A 16,915-nucleotide genomic window follows, 5' to 3' on the forward strand; every position below is an offset into this window, starting at 1 on the left:
TTTTAAATTTCCCACTCTAACTACATTAAAATAAAAATTGATTCTTTATTTTAAATTTCAAATTTTAAATTTCCTCACTCTAATTATATTAAATTAATAACGTTACATTCAAAAATAAAATAAAATTAATAAGGTGATATAACTTCACGTATTTATTTAAATCAACGATTATAATTTTATATAACTAAAAAAATATCTTTTAAGTAATAATTTATTTAGAATAATTGATTAATAATTCTGATTTTTAATATGAAAATTTAATTAATTTTATAACTGTGGTTCTCACGGGTTATAAACTAGTTAAAATATGAATCTTAAGTTTTTTGCAAAATAACAATGACCAAATACAAATTAACTATTCAGGAATATTGATTGGTTGTTTTCCCTTTCCACCCCCATTGTTTATCGCGTTGTCCAACTCTTTCGCGACGTCATCATCTTTCAAAACTTCATCAATGTTGTCCACAATTGGCTTCCTTGATTTCCTTACCCAATCTTGGGTGCAAACCAAAGCCTCTAATATATTAGCGGAAAATTTTGTTCGATATGGATCTAATATTCGCCCACTTGTACTAAAAGCCGTGTCGGACGCCACAGTAGAAATTTGTAGTCCCAAAATATCTATCAACATAAACAAAGAAAGTGTTAAAATATAATTATAAAAAAGTATACAAATAAATAAAGTTATACCTTTCGCCATACGAGCTAGAATAGGGTAAAGAGATTCATTTTGTTTCCACCAAAGTAGAATGTCAAAATCTTTATTGTATTTAAGTGACCGCTCGTTTAGGTATCGTGTCAACTGCGTTTCTATAGATGTCGATGGGAAATCCTCTTGTACTATTAAATCACCCATGAAGTCATTCTTGTCATCAAGCATAACTACATCTTCATGAGCACATGTTTGACTTTGAGAAGACTCGGTATTATCGAACTTTGCTTTCTAGAAATTAAAAAATTTCTCAAATTTTTTTCAATGTCTCGTATTAAGGCCTTAGCCTTCAAAGTGACTTCCGAGTTGAAGATGGGAGGTTCTCCGGTATTCTTCAACTTAATAAACTTCTTAAAGGCTTGTTGAAGAAAGTCAAACTTCAACCGTGGATCTAATACGATCACAAAGTACAAAAAGTCATTTAATTTTTCAAGGTCGCCCCAATACTTTTCATATTTCTCATTCATATCCTTCCCGTTCAAGCAAAATGGGGGAGTTGACACCCAATCTATAATTTGCTTTTACACATCGCATATTTCTGCAAAAAAACGATATGCCATAGGTTTTGTTGACGTCGATATTATGTCGGTTTTTACCTTGAATTTCTCATGAAATCCAACCATAGCTCTACAAAATTTGAAATCTTCTTCTACGGGGGACACAACATCTCAAACATATGTAGGATCTATATGCTGGAAAAAAAATCAGGAAATTTGGATAGATAATGAAGAAGATATGATAGTTCAAAGTGGACAAATATCTGCAAACATGCTGAAGCAGAAAAAACAACTTCAATACCCCATGTTTAAGGGCCTATATCTCATTGAATATACAACCAAAAATAGCAAAAAAAATAGTGTAAACTGAATGTTAATTTGTGATCTACATGCTGGAAAAAAAATCAAGCAAATTGGACAGATAATGAAGAAGATATGACAGTTCAAAGTGGACATAAAAATCTGCAAACATGCTGGATCAGAAAAAACAGCTTCAATACCCCATGTTTAAGGGCCTATATCTCATTAAATATACAAACAAAAATAGCATAAAAAAATAGTGTAAACTGAATGTTAAATTGTGATCTACATGCTGGAAAAAAAAATCAGGCAAATTAGACAGATAATGAAGAAGATATGACAGTTCAAAGTGGACATAAAAATCTAAAAACATGCTGATTTTTTTAAAAAAGAAAAAACAATGGAATGGAATGTAATATGGAATTACCTTTAACTTCAAACTTTCCAAAAACCTTCTCCAACTCCACCACAATCTTCAATAACTCGTATGTGGAGTTCCATCGGGTTGGGGAATCATTTCACAAAAACTTATTGGATTCCACATTTAACTCTTTCATGCATTCTTTGAACCTTTGAATCCGTTGAGTGGAATTTCTAATATATCTAACGGCCTTTTGCATGCACTTAATACTAGCTTGGTGTTCATCAAACCCATCCTTAACAATAAGGTTTAGGATGTGGGCCATACACCTGACGTGTAATTGTTTCCCCCCATCGTATAAGTTTGGTAGTTTTTTCATTAAAAATTCAACTGCTTTATCATTTGAAATAGCATTGTCTACGGTTATGGTCATTACATTATTGATACCCCACTCTTCAAGACAAGTCAACAACGTGCGTCCAATGTCTTCTCCCCTATGACTATCTAAAGATTTAAAGTGGATAACTCTTTTGTGCATGACCCAATCTTTATCAGTAAAGTGGGTCGTGACCACCATATAGCTCGATCGTTTACATGAACTTGTCCAAAAATCGATGGTCAAATGCACATTCGTTAGGGGATTACTAAAGAACTTATTCAACTTTGCATTTTCTTCAACATAGTAATCGACAACTCTTTTTGAAACTGTGGTTCTACATGGCAAAACCACTTTCTTGTTCAATACATTAGTATACTCAATAAATGCTTCATTCTCTACAAACTTGAACGATAATTCTCCAACTACAAACAAGTTTAACAAAGCTTTTTTTTTATTCTTTTCTCATCATGCTTCCAAGTGTCAATACTATTCTCTCCGTTTTCTTTTTTTGTTTTGAAATTTAAAGTGGTTTGCTTTTTTAAATTTTCTTCTAAATTTTTTGGGTTTTGTTTACATCTTTTTGTATGTCTAATCATACTAGATGTATCGTTTTTGCCGGACTCAGTTTTGAGCAACGTGTCACACCATTTGCATTTGCTATGTTGAACGTTGTTAACCTCAAGTTCATCATAATCGGCCCAACAAGCCGCTCTTTTGGCATATTTTTTCTTCTTCTTTGTTGTTTGACCTTTTCCGTCTGTTGTCAATTTGAGTGTTATCAACCAAAACATCTTCATCATCAATCTAAAACACAATAACAAAATGATTTTAATATCATAAAATAGCAAAATATGTTGTTTAACATTGAAATACAATCATTAATCTAAATTACAATAAGACAATGATTTACAATCACATAATACATTGAAATAGATTAACAATTTTAACATAGCATATTGTATTTAATATGATATAATAGAAATGATAACACTTTGAAAGAATAACATTATAACAATTAAAAGAATAACAGTAGATTAAGATAATGATGCTTACTTGGGTTTGTTGACTTGGAACCCAATTTTCCATGATTTAGAACGATTCCTTGGAGATGAAGATTGGAATTCGATTTCTTGATAGTAGAGTGTAGGTCGATTTCTTGAATGCTTGAATTGATTTTTTTTTGGTAATCGATGACAGTAAATGATCAAAGGTGTAGAGGCGTTTTTTTTTTTTTTTTTTTTTTTTTTTTTTTTTTTTGTGTGTTGCAAAGCCGATGAATCAATGACTCGATGGAATTGAATCAATTGCTTAATCGAAAAGAGTGGGAAACTGGGAATGATGATCGACAAGGGTGAAACAATGATCGACTAGGGCAAACGATGATAATGGCTTTTTTTTGAAACTTCGATGATAGCAGGATACGACAGATTTTTGCACGACGACATTAGTTGGCTACGCAATAAGCACGCCCAAAGTGACCATCATTTTCCAGGTCGGTCTTTTAGGCCCAATTAAACCTTTATTCGGGTAACCTGGACCGAATAACCCGAAACCCGAATTGGGAAAAAATAAATACCCGAGAACCGACCCAAATAACTTATCCGGTCCTAATTCGGTTCGGTACGGTCCGGGTTTCGGTTTCGGTTCGGGTATTCGGTCCAAACGCACATCCTTATTGTCAATTCTCTTCCTAATTGATGATTACAATCACATCTTCTTCTTCCTAGAAACCTTTGAAAGTTCATATGGTTTAATTTCATTTTTTTGGGTGCTTATGATGGCTCAATTGTTGTCAAAATTTCTTTATGGGCACTATCAATAAGTTTATTGTTCAAGTTCATGTTTTGATCAAAGTTTTGGAGTCACAATCTTTCTTGTTGATTTATATAACTTATGTTAACTTCCACCATGGATCAAGTGGATATTTTTCTGTGATAAAATCATGTTTTGAGTTTTTTTACCTTTGTGGGTGTTTTTGGTTATGACTTAATAGGTTAAGTGGCCAAAAATTCCTTGAAATTCAAAGCTGGAAAATTCAGCAAAATTACTAATCTGTCCCTGTTTTGAAAAAAATCTAAACAAATCATCAGAAGTCGTATTAGTAATCCGTAAACTGTCAAAGTTTGAATTTCGAATCTAGTTTACCCATGAATTTTTCCAGGACCTGTTGTTGCCTCCAACTTAAGTGAAAATCGTGTTTTTCACCAGCTGGTCAGAATTTAGCTGCATTGATAGACAGTTTTGTGAAAATCATATAAAACTGTAGGAAAATTGTTTGGACCTTCCAAAGTACTTTATGAAAATCTAAGAGTCTAAAATACTGGAATATACAAAATGTTGTATATTTTTAAGGCCTTGGTGGTGTTAAAATGTCTTTGAAAATGTGGCTGTTACGAGTCAAAATCTGCAACTTTGTTCTAAACGTTCGTCTATATGTTTAGGCATTCTACTTTCAACATTTTTGTGTCATCTGTTTGATATTATCATAAAGTACACAATTGATGTCTTAATACTATCATTCAATCATTTTGTGTGTAAAATTGATTGACTTTAATCCTTTACCTAAAGTCTTAAAGCATATGGTGATCTTTTGTGAATGTTGGAATTCTGCACAACTACTTTGCCTCATATTGCGAGAGCTATATCTTCTAATCTGGGCATAATTGGATGATACTCCAATCTCATGAAGTTCTAGGAAATCGAGTCTAGTTTCCAGAAAGTCCAATTTCATCCCTATTAGAGCTGTAGATTCGATTTTATGCTTAAAACACTGAATGGGGGTCGGACTGGGAAATTATAAAAAAAATAATATAAAAGTTAGAATAAAGTTGTATTTTTGAACCGTATACTTTATTTCTTAATTGAATGTTATGTGTGATGTTTTGGTGGGGCCTTGAGAACTTCAAGTAAGTTCAAGACTTGGAATAGAAGGAAGATTTCATCAAGGCTAAAGGTGAGTTCATAGTTTTAAGTCACTAAGGGTGCATGATTGAAACATGCAATCCGTAGATGGTGATTTGATCCACTTTAGGATGACCATGTCATTACATGTGCTTGATGATGATATGATATTTGTGATGCTAATATATGCTTTGTGCTAATGCCATGTTATGAGTTAATTGTTATGTTGCTTGCACTTTTAATGAACTTGATGAATATAGCATGCTAGCTTAAGTTGCTTGAAATATGATGTATGGTTGTGTTTTGATGTGTTGGTTATAAATACATTGCATGTTTAATACACATTTATATTGTATTAACTACATGCTTTACTTAGTGTATAAATGACATTGCGAGGTTATGCGTAGAGGGTCTGGGTAGTTCATGATCTTTTCCTAAAACCTTATCCGGATCATTGAGGGTGCCTAATAGGTTGAAAGAGTACCTATAGGAAGAGCTATAGCGACATAGGTTGTTAGTTTCCAGTTTTTCTAGATGACTATGTGACACATGGCTTGCGGGCACTTCGGTGTTCGTAGGCTGGAGTGATGTTGGTCCCTCGTTCGTGGCCAATGCAAACATCATGTGGGAATCGGGAGGTGTATCGTTAGAATTGACACCGTTTGTACCGATCCTAAACGACACCGCGAGGTACTTGTACTTTACAAATTCAGAGTAGCAAAAGTGGAGTCACGGGGTTGGTATTTCGGGTGGAAGTCATGAACCACTTAGAGCATTCGGCTGGCCATGCACACAAGTAGTGAACAGGGTGTTTCTCTTGGGATAGGTAGCACTAAGGGACACTTTTCTATCAATCGGTTGGATAGATATAATAAAAGGTTGAATATATAACAAAGGTTGGTTGTATATTAAAAGGTTGAATATTTAACAAAAGGTTGGTTACTAATAAAAGGTTGAACAAGTAAAGATTATCTATATATGAAATGTGACTGTTTACATGCTATTCGGTTGTTTATATGGTATTTGGTTGATCATATATGTTAAGTGGTAGAACCGCGGTTGAACATTTATGCATGTATGCGGTGGAATATATGACTGGTTAACTATATTCTACGGTTGTTTTGCTATCTTTACTTGTCTATCATTTTTATGATTCATCATAAAATGAATGATTGACACATTTGGGGTTTGTATGTTTTATGTGCAACTTTATGAACTCACTCATCAGGGGCTGACACTTGTATCTTTTCTCTTTTGTACCTTATGATTGGTGCAGACAGTTTAGAAGATTGGCCTTGGTGAGAGAGGTTCTTATGGGTAGTAGATTTATATTAACGATTACACTCTTGGACACGTTTTTAATTATTTACTTTAAAGTTCTTTTGTTTACGTTTTAAACGGATTGGAATTATGTTTGAAATTTTGAAGTAATGTTGTGGTTTTGAAAATGTTTTGAATTAAAAACTAGGTCTTCCGCTAACGTATTCTGTTAAATAAATGTTTTAAAAAAAAATTATGGTGAAAATCACGACATTACAATTGAAAACCCTATGTGCTCATCAGACCCCCAAGCCTGACCCACTCAGTTTCTTATATTATAGGTAGTGGCACAATAGCACGAGTGTGATGATATGATGAGAGATTTATGGATGCATATAGGCCAGTAGTTTAGATAAACTAGTGTAAGGCATGTATTATTTCGTTTATGCTTATGTACTGTATCGACAATGACATCCCAATGTTTTTAATATAAATAAAATATGTTTCTTCGAAATGATTTGATAATATCATTATCATGTTTTTGGGAAGAAATTCCGGAATATTATTCTTTTAAGGATACTCTGATTTCAAAATAAGCATAAATAAATCGGTCTTTTCTGGCCGTGAAATTGAGGATATCACACCAATCTTTTTTTTAAATATAAAAGGTATTAAAATAAATATAAATGAAATAAAAGTAAAGGGTATTTTTTTCGTTTCACAAATACTTAACAAAATTTGTTGACATGCTTAGTTATAAGGACAATTTGCGTGCACAGTTTGCTTCAAAGAGACCATCCATACAAAAAAAATGTTTCGTAAGGACTATATTAGGAAAAATATGAAAAGAATTTGGACCATTTATGAAATTTTGTCTAATATTTATATAAAATAAAAATTAGACTCTTAAAATATAACATTAATTAAACATAAATCTTTACATTAATTTTGAAAATTTTAAATTACATAATTAAAATTAAAAAATGACAATAAAATTAATAAATTTAACATTAGATAATAAAAACCGTTATTTGTTGTTGTCGTTGATATCATCGTTGTCATGCTCATCGTAAGCGTTTTGTTGCGTTTAATATGCGTATGTCGAATCTTGACGAAAATATTTATGTGATTATTTGTTTTGTATTTCCAAAAATCCCACGAAGTATTGTGGGGTACCGGGTACAATTTTTGTAGACGGATGAAGTGCACCTTTCGTATTATACATACAAATAGTCTTTCCATTTTCTTTTATTACCATGTTATATAAAATAATACAAACATACATTACCTTCTTTATTTTTTCAAATTTCATGATCGTGTCATGCATTTTATTATGTGTCATTTGATCTTGACGACTACAAAAGCTCGTTTCACATCCTTTCTTGTCGATTCTTCTACTAAATCGAACAATTTTGTTTTTTCATCTTGTGGATACGTGTATGATTTGAAAAATATAGAGTACTCCAGATATACCCCTGATGGGTTTCATAGGTTACATTAAACATATTTGCACAACACATTTAACACATAATCTAATTATGGGGACATGAAACCTATGGATCTTGGTCTTTACACATTTTAGCAACATACTACTGAAACTACTATAAACCCTAGGTAAAATCAACATCCATAGAATGAACTGCATACCTTTATGTTATAATTGTATATAACACTTTAGAATCCTCAGATATGCTTCAGAAAGTTAGCACAAAAATTATGGTTGCCTCTAATGGCTCACACCCAATACTGTAGAAATCCTATAAAGAAGAGGGGAAAGGGGAGGGAGAATTTTTGCCAATGCGTTGTAGGAGGTAGTAACCACGAGATTTAATTTCCAATGGGTCCTATTTATAGCCAGGGAATCTTCAGGATAAACCCTGATTTGAATAATAAAATAATAAGATTTTATCTATTCAAGGTTGTTATCCTTACCAGCTCTAGGAGGCTTCCGGAAACCCTAAAGCCCTCCATAAAACTGTCAATACAATGGATGATTCTAGAATTGTCTTTCCTTGCTCAATTATGAACAATTAGATTTCAGCATTTGTACCTTTAATTAATTCCAATTAATCCAAAATTATTTTCCAATTATTTCTAAATCAGTTCTAATCAATTTCTAATTTTTGTAACAAGTTAGTATGTCATTGGGATTGAACCCATGGTCTCCTTCATAGAAATTAGACACCTTGTTAGCCAAATGGACTAACCCAAACTTGTAATTTCTAATTAATTTATTAATCATATAATAAATTAATAAACCATTTCCTCTCTCTCTCTCTCTCTCTCTCTCTCTCTCTCTCTCCCCCCCCTCCCCCTCTCTCTCTTAATATCATTCCTAGTTATTTCTACTTATGAGGACAGCACAAAAAGAACTTTAGTTTTATTCCATAAACTTATACCAATTTAGTTTTGACTTTGCCTAATTTACTTACTACCTTGGACACATATTCCAACAGTCTCCCACTTAGACAAGTCACTACTAGAAAACAACCATTTAATGACACACAATGTACGTTATAAAAGGGTCAGATGACACGCAAACATGTCTCATTAAAGCCCCAATCATAAAGGAAGATGACATGCATTTGCGTGTCATAAACTTATGACATACGTTTTATGACACGCAAATTGCGTGTCATCTTCCTTTATGAAAGGGGCTATAATGACATGCATTTACAATACACATTTACAATATATTTTATGACATGCTTTTTTCATGTCATAATTTTAAGCGTTTAAAAAAAATATATATATATTTAATACATTTACTAATTTTGAAATTAAATGACAATTAATGTCTCATAATACAAAATAACATGTCATACACACAAAAAAACAATCCATTTCATAATATATAATATGTCAAATACAAATAATCATTGCAATGCTAAATAAATGTAATACATTAACTTTTTTGATCATATCATATCAATTCTCCTAACAAAACACCATCTCCAATTAAGAGATATGTTCAGACCTATTGCCCAAATACCTATAACTTAGTGGCACCAAATATAAGGTCTGGAGTACAATAATATCTTTAATATATATAAGAAACATTAGGCTCCCTTTTTACCTATGAAAATATTAAAGAATATAAACAAGGCATAAGTAATAAAGTAAAAACAACAAGAACATGTTTAAGTAACTTACCAAAAGTTTAGCACTTCCATTGTCACATGTTTATATGATGTCTTATTAAGGAAAAAATTCAAGAAATAGCAATGTAGTTTATACGATTTCCTTATATAGCATATTATTTTCATTCATTCACATAATTTTGAAAAATCCACCTAACTATTGCAATGATTGGGAAGATTTCTCAAAGTACAATGCCTCAAAAAGAATATAGAAAGAAATCAATGTAGAAGCTATATGAAAGTATATTGGTATCTCTTGTCATATTATGAATACAAGTGTAAAGGAGAGATGCATTACCATAGAAGAAATACGTATTCACCAGTCGAGTTATCGATATTTCTTTTTCTTTGAAGCAAAACCAAGCATTTTGTTATCATAATTCGTAAATGTATATTCTTTCATAAAAATATTCAAACCTTTCTCCTCTTACAGCAAAAACTCTAGCCATGACATCACTATGGCCAACAATAAATTTTGCAGATGAGTGCATCACAATATCTGAAAAACAACAAAATGGTTAATATTATAGATATAAAACATAAAATCATACTCTAGTAGCCTGATCAATGTTAATAATTCAAGAATAAAACTTCCCTGAAAAGCAACACATTATAAAAATATAGAAGACTTTAAGCACATATTCCAAGCTCCAATGGTCGAGACAATACAGGAGACATAATACTATTATCCACCAAACCAGGAGCATCATTAGCGTGATCAATTTCCGCTATTTTCTATGATGAAAAGTCATTATTATCCTTTATAAAATGATAATCAAAACATGAGGCATATTTAATATTAATATACTATATTATAACTTACACGAATATCAGTAATTTTGTATTTGGGGATTGGTTGGACTTTTGAGCCACACGGGCTTAGTTTTGGAGCCAATTACAGAAACAACCTCATCCAAATTATTGGTGTCACTCGCCTTCATAAGAATCATAACATACAACATATGGGAAGAGGAAGAAGAACAATTGGAACTTGATTTCGACACCGATCCACATTTAAGTTCCAGAACTCAGGGTCTCCTTATCCATCATAAGGATCTTACAAGAAATCATACTCTAGTAGCCTGATCATTGTTAATAATGCAAGAATAAAACTTCCTTGAAAATGGTTATACAAAAGAATGAAACATTTGGGTTTAGAGAAACTCTCCAATCCACCAGTAACTAATGTTAAGATTCATAGTCATTTCCAGATACAATCCAACCTAAACAAGATATGAGAGCTACCATGAAGCAACTGAATAGCTAACCCTCAGAACCAAACAAAATTTTATTAAAAAAATTCAAGGATATTTAATTCGATAAATATATCAATTTATGAAAGAAGACCTATCCTCTAAACAAGTATTTGAAAGATCAGAGGAATTCCATGGGGTATGTTGAGCTTGATATTCTTCTAAAAATTGATTTTGGTCAGATTGTATAAAATTAGCTTTTAAAGTTTCGAATTTTGTAAAGCTTATTGTAGATCAATGTTAGAAGCCATTCTTCACCATATTACAGATAATTAAACTAATTTCATAGAGGGGTATTCCCTTATTGACATAGAAAATATCTACACAACATAAGACTAGAAAACCCATGATAATTGATGGTGTTCAAAACAATAATTCGACCACTATAATCATATCTATCTTAGCTGGAAAATGTTCAAGGCGTTGTTTTCCCTGCTCTACAATCTAAATAACTGAAAATTTCTCCATCAATGCTTGGAAAAGATTATAGAACAATGTATTCCAAAAAAATAAGTATATAAAATGAACATAGAAGATTATTTACTTAATTTTCAAGCATTTTTTGTGCAATTAAAAAATCTTGAAATATAATTGTGTGGCTTACCTGATCATGGTTTCTCAGCATAGTAATCTCCTGTTCTGTTGTGTTACTAAAGGACTGAAATTGGCATACAAACTTATCCCACAAGGCAACAACCACTGGTTATGTAATTGTATATTCAAAACACCATGTAATATCACACCACCTGTAAAGAAACAAACTCAATGAGAAAACAACATAGAAAACACAAGTACTTGCCATCTCTTTGTTAGCAAAATCTATAACTACATCATTGATCTTATCTTGATACCTTTTTTACTAATAAAAAGAACATTGATAATAAATCTCAAGCTTCCATGGGGTTCTATGACAAATATAAGTAGATAATCAGGTACAACTAACATTTGATTAAGTTCTAATTGGAAATGATCCAAACTCCAAAAATCACCATTTTATTGTTGATAAGCAAAATTTAGAAATTAAAAAAAAATCAAATAAGCCAAAAGCCATCCAAATCACACTTTCAACTATTTAAACTTTAAAAATTCCTAAAAAATCATTCAGTTTATTTAGTAGATTGTTTTCATGATCATAATTAATTATAATATTAAAAAGTAATATCAAGTTAAAGAATGTAAAAAGACAAAATATTCTACAGAAAACAGATTAAAACTTAAGTGGTGAATCTCAAGATTTGTAATCCGTAGATGTGTAGTCTTTTTGTCGTGAAGGTGACTTGATTTATATTAAGCCCCATGAAAGTAAGCATCTTGATTTTCTTTATAATGTGGCTCCAATCCCCAACACAAAAAAGAAATCATATGATATCTTCTACTCACTATTGATCTACTATTATGTGAGGATTTTCTATAACTTTTTTGCTTATATTTACCAAAATAACAATGTCTCATTTCCAACAATGCATGAAGAGCTAACTTTAAGAATATGCCATAAAATCTACTAAATAACAAAAGGGCACAAGCATATAAGTTCTATATAAAGAACAAACAAGGAAATGATCCAAAGTAGTATTTACCAGAATACATTTGATATTTGTAGTACTAATATATTTCTTAGTCTCGTTAGCTGAAAATAACCCAAATTTGCTAATCATTTCTTCACATATCTAAGAAAAAAAATAGGTAACTTGAAGTTCTCCTAAAAAAGGCTTCACTATGGCATTTTATCAAATAGTTAATTTGCATGTTAAACCTGTCACACATTCATGTGTTCAACTGGAATGACTATCCAAAAAAGAAATTGAACATATTGTTGGGACATGATATAGATAAAGATAACATATACAAAAAGAAATATAATTTTGAATGAGACTACCTTGAGTTTGAAAACAATGTTTGTGAACCATCACATTCCTTGTTGGAAGATTAAAAATTTACACCAATATTGAATCATAATCTCACTTTATTTTTGATTTACTCAAGATTTTGTACGATTGAAATAATGTCAAAGCAATAAATAGGTGAGTCGGAGGATGAACAGGTGAGCCAAATGACGAGTAGAATTGCAGCTCTGGCACTTGTCATCGTCACCATTGGTTGTTGTTAAGTATGGATTTCGATTTTAAGCCTGATGTTCTGTAATAGTCAACATATTTGGTTGTTCTCTTTGGCAATCAGATGAGGCTTAGTGTTTGCAGAGATCTGATGGCATTTGATTGTGGTGGCGGTGACTTAGGGTTTGAAGACATAAGGGAGGAAGAATAAAGGTTTGGCGCATGGGTTGAGATCTAGAGGAGAGAGAGTGCGGTATAGGAAGGCGGGGCTTCAAAATTTTGGGGGAATATAGTTTCCCCCATTAGCTATTAACGAGGAAGATGCGGGATTGTTAAAAACTTTATAAAACGACGTCACTTTTAGGACACGCAGAAATGTGTATCCTAAATCGTTCAAACTTTAGGAGATATGACATTATTTTTAGGTCACGTACTTTTGCGTGTCATAAAGCCGGTGCGTTTCATTATAGGCCTATATTGTAGTAGTGAGTTGTGAACTATATTGGCTAATATCGACTTTGAATAACAAGTAAAGTGTGTTTTCCAAAGCCATTGCGAACTCTGATATAATCAAATGTTGGAACTTAGATAAAGGATCATGTAACGCCCTGTTTTGAATCGTTTCCCATTGCGGGGTGGTAATCAAGGAGTGGGTATTAATAGACTTAGGGCCCCTGAAGAATTGAGTTTGGGCTCATTTGGAGGTGGATGATGTAGTTTGGAAGATCAGGGTATTCAGTTTGGGTTTTAGAGCCCAAGGGTATCGGTAAAGGCATTGGTTCGGGCCTTTTATGAATTTTGGATTTACTTTTGGTTGGTTTTAAGACTAAATAAAGTTCACAGAAGTGTAGGGCTTATCGTTACCTTTCCATGGATATAAAGAAATTCGAAAACGAATAAGTGATGCAAAACTTATGATCATTTAAAGTTAGAAGGGTTTGGACCAAACAGGGTACACATGGCGTACACGGGAATTTGGATGCAGATGCATTTGGGAACACCTTGCATTCCCCAAGGGAACGCGATGCCTTCTTCGAGCTAGATTAAAACCCTAATTTAGGGTCATGAAGCCTATTTAAACACCTTAACTCACCTCCAACCCTCATTTCCTTCAGCCTCCATCCTATCTAACCCTAAGAACTAAACCATAGCCTCCATTTGAGTGATTCTTGAGCTTCAAAGTGATTTATGAGTATTTTGGTGCTTGAGGATGTGACATCCCCATTTTCACGGTCAGAAAAGACCGATTTTGTTTATGCTTTATAAAAATCAGAGTACTTCTTTTAATAAAACTGTTGCGGAATTTGTTCCCAGAAAAACATGATAAATATATTATCAAAGCATTTCCAAAGAAATGTACTTTTATTCATTTTAAAACATTTGGGATGTCATCGTCAATACAGAAACATAAGCATAAACAGAACTTACATTCATTATCACTAGTGATTTATATCTCCTTAATCTCTCAGTGTAATGTAACTTCATATCGACACCTGTGATTCAAATAAACTGAGTGGGTCAGGTTGGGAAACCTGGTGAGTACATAGGGTTTTCAACCCACAATAATATAATTATTATGTTTAAACATCAAACAGTCAACCCAATTACCCATCCCCATTATCTTCCTTACTCTTAAGGGTCTACCCTAAGAGTCATCTATCCTGCATTCATTCATTTCGAAGTCCCTTACTTCCAGGGTCTATCAGACAGACACTAATTCCATAGCTGCCAATGCACTAAATCCATAGCTGCTAAAGTTCATTCATCAGGTACTAAATCCATAGCTACCAGTGTAGGTACTAAGTCCATAGCTACCAACGTTTATCTAACAGTCACTAAGTCCATAGCTACCAGGTACTAAGTCCATAGCTACAAACACCTAACAGGTGCTAAGTCCATAGCCACCCGTGTTTACCTAATAGGTACTAAGTCCATAGCTACCAGTGTTTGTCCAATAGGCACTAAGTCCATAGTTGCCGATGTTATTTATTAGGCACTAAGTCTATAGCTGCCAATGTTTACTCACATCATCTTTTATCTCTCATTATTCATCTACCCATGTCATACCCAACATATTTGTAGATATAAAATACATATACAGTTTAAATCATTTTAAAACATGTATAAAATCATTCTTCCAACATAGACAACAAGTATTCAGATAGTATGCACACATAGCACGTAATTTATATAAAATACTTCATATCTATGTGTAAGATGAAAGTAACTATGCACTCACCTGTAAAGGTGGTGACTCGACACTCGGACAACACTTCATTACTCTTAAAACGATTTTCCTTTGACAAAACCTTGTATCATTACCACTAGAGTTTAGTCTAATGTTCAACGAGACTAATTAATAGTCTTGCTATTATTACTATTATATAAGCATTAAAACAATACTCTTCACCTACTATGTACAGACAGGGGCCAGACATGAAACACCGGAGGGCAGGATCATTTTGGCATATAGCACTTCTGAAATCCAACAACCCAGGCGGCCTTTCAAACCGGATTCCCCGTACCGCGAGTGGTTAAAAAGATATTATAACGACACTTGTATAATCCATAATAATAGCTCAAACAATTATTATAAGGTCCTAATAACGTTACTATATTTAAATAAAAGCTATATTAAAAATTAGGTAGGCGTATCTTACCTACGAGGGGGTTTGGCTACAAGCCGGGCTCTACAGGGGCAGGATTTCCGAGCCGAAAGCTCTTCTTTTCGGAGCCGTCGAGCGCTCCGGGGCTTTCTTCTAGCGCTCGTGGAGTTTTTAGGAGGTTTAGCGAGAGTGTAGAGAGAAGAAAGAATGGGAAAGATGTGAAGAAAATGAGGGTGGAAGAGGTTCTATTTATAGGGTGAAATATGGCTGAACTTGGTGCCACATGTCACCATCTAGTGGCAAGACTTGGGGAGAAAGCAATGGCCAAGATTGTGCCACATCATCCATTTTCGCACAACACACTTCCGACTTCTAAAATTCGTAACTTTCGCATACGAGCTCTGTTTTTGACGTTCTTTATATCCATGCGTAGGTAAAAATAAGATCTACAACTTTCCTTTTGACTCCGTCGGCTAATTCTCGACCGATCGTAAATTTAACAATAGAAGGTGACTACACTGTTAAATGTCCGCGTAAAATTCATAACTTCTACATACAGACTCCGTTTTCGTCTGTCTTTTTGTCGTTGAGTTCCTATTAATGAGATCTTCAATTCTCATTTAGGTCGCATTGGACAAAAACCGCTCGATCTAAAATTCGAGTTTCGGGCCGTGCACTGCTAGGCCAAATCTTAGAAAAATCATAACTTCTTCATACGAAGTCAGATTTGGGCGTTCTTTTTATGCACGCTCTCGGTTTAACGTATACTACAACTTTTGTTTAGATCACTAAGGCCAAAAAGTCCTCTATCATAAATTCACTCTTTACGTCGCGTAGTGCCGTGCCGGTTTTGTCGCAAAACTTCGACGAGCCATAACTTGTTCGTTATAACTCGGATTTCGGCATTCTTTATATGTTTGGAACCCTTGTGACATATTCTACAACTTGGTTAAGATTACTCCTTCTAAATAATCTTCCATCAAAAACTCATTTTTGATGCTCATTGTCTCTAAATTGACTAGCTCGGATCTACGGGCGTTACAGTTATCTCCCCCTTAGGATGATTACGTCCCAGAATCATCAACGAAACAGGGCTTGTATAATGACTCCCTACGTTAAATCTTCATCCTAGGTAATAACCGTAACTTCTATGTTGCTTCGAACGAGTATTTAACTCTTGGACTCCTTGACTGCAGGCGGTGCTCGATCTTGCACCTGCTCCCTATCTCACGTTAGACTCCAAATTATGACCTTCAAGTCACAATCTCGATCCTTACTGGAGACTGCTTCTTTTTCTTAACAAACTTAAGATAAGTTCTTTTATTACTATAATGGATTGATGTGTCATATTCTAATGACCTATCATCGCATGTTGCAACGCTTAGACTCAGGTCTCTTAGAGTCAAATTCCCGAACAGACTATACATTCCTTCATGTTCTAATAACATGTTA

Source organism: Lactuca virosa, chromosome 4 (genome assembly GCF_052849685.1).
Source record: "Lactuca virosa cultivar CGN04683 chromosome 4, Lactuca_virosa_CGN04683_v6, whole genome shotgun sequence".
NCBI lineage: Eukaryota > Viridiplantae > Streptophyta > Magnoliopsida > Asterales > Asteraceae > Lactuca > Lactuca virosa.